Source organism: Rhinopithecus bieti, unplaced genomic scaffold (genome assembly GCF_001698545.2).
Source record: "Rhinopithecus bieti isolate Rb0 unplaced genomic scaffold, ASM169854v2 scaffold_14002, whole genome shotgun sequence".
Taxonomy (NCBI): Eukaryota; Metazoa; Chordata; class Mammalia; order Primates; family Cercopithecidae; genus Rhinopithecus; species Rhinopithecus bieti.
In genome coordinates this window covers 285,580-290,214 of record NW_016807873.1, presented here as the reverse complement: position 1 = coordinate 290,214, position 4,635 = coordinate 285,580, and positions in this window count along the sequence as shown.

Below are 4,635 nucleotides of genomic sequence, written 5' to 3'. Positions count from 1 at the left end.
GAGTTGATGGGAGCAGCACACCAACATGGCATAAGTATACATATGTAACAAACCTGCATGTTATGCACATGTACCCTAGAACTTAAAGTATAATAAAAAAAATAAAAAATAAATCCTTTAGTTACTAAAAAGCAAAAGAAAAAAAAAAGAGACTAATTTTGAAAGAATTTAAAAGATATAACCAATCTGAAGTCTTCTTTTATTTTTGAATGATTATTTAAAAATTGTGTTTTGAACTCTATACATTTAATGTGTATCCAATTAGTAAAACAATTTTCTACACAAAAATAATTTTAAAGTAATATAGATAATATAAAAAAGACAGTTTTTAAAAAATTATGTGATCAATCCACAGTAGAAAGGAAGGATAAACTTGAAGAAATATGATATAATATTTTAGTTAAATATCTACAATATCTAAAAGTATAACAATTTTCTTGCTGAAAATTTTATTTTTATTGTTTTCATTATTTTGACAGGCTTGATAATTAGATATAACTTCCATCACTTAAAACCCACCTATTTAAAGTGTAAAATCCTAACATATTTAGAATGCTTATGAGTCATGAAGCCATCTGGCGTCATACAGTTTTGGCTATTATGTAAATTACTTCTTTCACTGAGTGTAATTTTTTGTTTTTTTTTTTTTAAATAGTTTTTAGATTCATTCATACTGTAGTATGTATTAATATTTCATTTCTTTTTAGAGCAGTATAGTATTTTATGGTATGGATATATCATATTTTATTTGTTCCTTTATCAGTTCCTTGGCTTTTTTATTGTTTCCAATTGTAGCTACTAGGAACATAGTTACACATGTCTTTGAATAAACATATTTTCCTTTCTTTTGGGTTGATACTATAAGTGTAATTGCTGGACTACATGGGAACTGTATATTTATGAAGAACTGCTAAACTGTTTTCCAAAGTACTGTTCCATTTGTCATTGTCACCAAGAGTGCAAGAGGGTTCCAGTTCCTCCAAACTGTTTCCAACACTTGTTATTACGTCTTTGTTATAGCCTTCTTAGTGAGTGTGAAATGATCTCTCATTGTGGTTTTGGATTGGATTTTCGTTACAGCTAAAAATGTTGAGCATTGCTATATGTGCTTATTGACCATATATTTTCTTTGGAAAAATGTCTACTCCTATCCTTGGAACATTTTTAAACTTTGTTACTTGTCTTAATATTGAGTTTTAAGAACTATTTATATATTAAGGATATAATCTTATATCAGATGTATAATTTTCAAATATTTTGTTCCATTCTGTGTGTGCTAATGTTGTATTTTTTGATGGTGGTTTCTGAGGGACAAAAATTTTAATTTTAATAAGTTAACTTTTAATAATTGATTTATTTATACACCAAAGGATACAATGTGCAAAATGCTAACCCAGTACGGCTACCATCAATTCAGCATTTATGACTGCTATCAATAATGTTTTTATGTAATAAAGGTATCACCTAAAGGGATACTTTTAAAACAGGTTGTACCATAAAACAGGTCGGACCAATATAAAAGAAATATCAAATAAGGTGGTTTATTTAAATATGAATATACAGATACTTCCATTAAATCTAAACTGACCTTAAAAAGAGGAGCAAATAATGAGTGAGGATATAAAACATTAGAAGAACACAGTTAACAAATGGAATCTTATAATGTAACATGATGCACACACACACATATATATACACACATATACACACACACCTATGTAATATATATATCATCTGGAAGACACATTTTCTTAGAGCATGTTGAAATGTTAATAATTATTTGAAGTGACTTGTGGTGGACCATAAATCCAGACTCAGTAAATTTGAAAAGTTTCAATATCATAAAGAGTATATGATCCAGCCTTAACAGAAGGGAGATTTAAAAAAAAAAAATAACAAAAATATCTTTAATTTTGGAAATTTAAAAAAACACTTCAAAAAAATTTAAAGTCCTACCTCAGCCTCCCAAGTAGCTGCTCCCGAGAAGAGCAGAAGAATGGCAGACTGGTGCATCAGAGAGAAGAGAAAGTGTTCCTGAATGCCAAGAGTAGTTCAGCTGGGGACAGTTGTGGAGGAGAGGAGATTGGATGCTGCATGGCCAAACTCCAGGGAAAGATCATCTTCCAACTCCATAACCATTGCAGCTCCCCATTCATCCCACTGAGAGCCACTTCCACCACTCAATAAAACCCCTGCATTCATCCTTCAAGTCCATGTGTGACCTGATTCTTCCTGGATGCTGGACAAGGACCTGAGTACTAACAGGACACTGAACTGGTTAACACTTAAGCCATCAGTACATGGCAAGGCTAAAAGAGTACACTAACACATACCTGCTTGGGCTTTGGGAGATGCAGACACCCACCCCTGGATGCTGCCCTGGGGCCAGAGCCTAGGGGAAATCACACAGACTCCTGCACCTCCTATCTGCATTCTTTCCCTACCTTAAGGGGCTTGAACATTCATGGGGGCCAAAAAGATAAGCCACACAGCTGTTGCATATCTTGTGAGGAGGGGCACAGAACTCTTGCATTTCATATACAAGAATGTTTATGAAGAATTATTAATATTGTCCAGAAATTGTTAGCAACCCAAATGTCTATTGGTCATAAAATGATGACATAATCTGTGGTTTAGCAATCAACCAAATACTACACAGCAATGGAATTAAATAACAACTGCTACACAAAACTTAAAAAAAAAAAATAGACTCTAATGAATATATGTTATAGAATTCAATTACATTCAATTACATAAACAAAGAAAATTAGTGTATGATATTTGAAGTCAGGCTAATATTTAACTGGAAGACAAAAGTAATGACTAAATGGTTCCGGAAAAGAGATTTATTCTACACAGGCTGTGATATCCTACACCTGATCTGAGCAGTAGATAAATTGGTATCTTCTCTAAAATATAATGTTCAAGATGACCTTACACTTTTGACCTATTCACTTAGTGTATGTATCTTTACTTTTGGTTTCAATATTTAAAGATTTATTTTATAAGATATATAATGCATTTAAAATTCTAAGAATCAAATACCAGTATAAGCATAAAATAGAGAAAATCCTAGAGGTTCCATCATAGTGTGGCCAGGAAAAGCCTCTCTTAGAGGTAACACATAGAGGGAAGCCTCAAAAAGAGATAGAAGCATGTCTTGGGTTGTTGCAAGAAAGAATGTTCCAGGAGTATGAGAGAGGGGGCAAAATGTGTAAAGATGCTATGGTGAGGACACTTTTGGTAGCTAAAAGAAAAATAGAAGGCCAATGTCTCTAGAAGATCTAGCGTGTGTGGAAAAAATGTTAGATGCAGAGCTTGCCAGTGTTTGAAATTGCAGGGTCCTGTAGAAGAAATAACAGAGTTGGATTTTATTCTTAACATGATGAGAAGTCAGGCAAAAATCTTACTTAGGAGAGTGGCAAAATGTGACTTTTATTTAAAAAATATCATTCTTGCTACTGGGTAGGAAACAGTAGGAGACAAAAGGTAGGATAGAAGCAGCGTGACTAGCTATGAGGCATTTCACTCACCGTGACACAATTCCTTTTTGGAACTTAAAAATGATAATTCTCAAATTGTATTTCCACTATCTTTCCTAAAGCCCTTAAAATTGTGCACAATGTTGAGCACGTTCTCATATGCCTGTTTGAGAACAAAAAGAGTATGATTGGATTGTTCACAACACAAAGGATAAATGTTTAAGGGAAGGACACCTTATTCTCCATGATGTGATCATTTCACATTGCAGCCTGTGTCAAAACATCTCACGCAACCCATAAATATATATACCTAGTAAATACCCACAAAAACTAAAAATTAACAAACTAAAAAATAATAATGAAATGACTCATATTTGCTTTGCCTGAAAGAAATTAGTTTTCTCACCAGACCTTCCATTTTTACTTTTAAAATATTTGTCAATGATAAAATTCTAATTTAAAAGCCAAAGTTGCTATGAGATTCAAATTAAATTACACAAATTCTATGTCAATTCTATGACATTAATTTAAATTATTTGACACTTTAAAAATCTTTCATGGGCTGGTTGCAGTAGCTCATGCCTGTAATCCCACCACTTTGGGAGGCCGAGATGGGTGGATCACCTGAAGTCAGGAGTTTGAGACCAGCCTGGCCAACATGGGAAAACACCATCTCTACTAAAAATACTAAAATTAGCCAGGTGTGGTGGCACATGCCTGTAATCCCAGCTACTTGGTAGGCTGAGGCAGGAAAAGCTCTTGACCCCATGGGAGGTGGAGGTTGCAGTGAGCCAAGACTGCACCACTGAACTTAAGCCTGGATGACAGAGTGAGGCTTCATCTAAATAAATAAATAAATAAATAAATAAATAAATAAAAACAAATCAATAAAAAACCTTACATGGACTTGATATGCTTAAACAAATTAACTTACTTTGAATTTTGATAAACCTATGCTTATCCTTCAGATATAAAGAGAATGCTATAAAGTTATCAAAAATTTATCATGATCAACCAGTAAAGCCCCTGAATAGAGCAGTCTTCTGTACTGAATTTGTCATGTGCCATAAAGGAGCCGAGCACCTTCGGGCTGCAGCCCATGACCTCCTCTGGTTCCAGTACCACTCTTTGGATGTAGTTGGGTTCCTGCTAG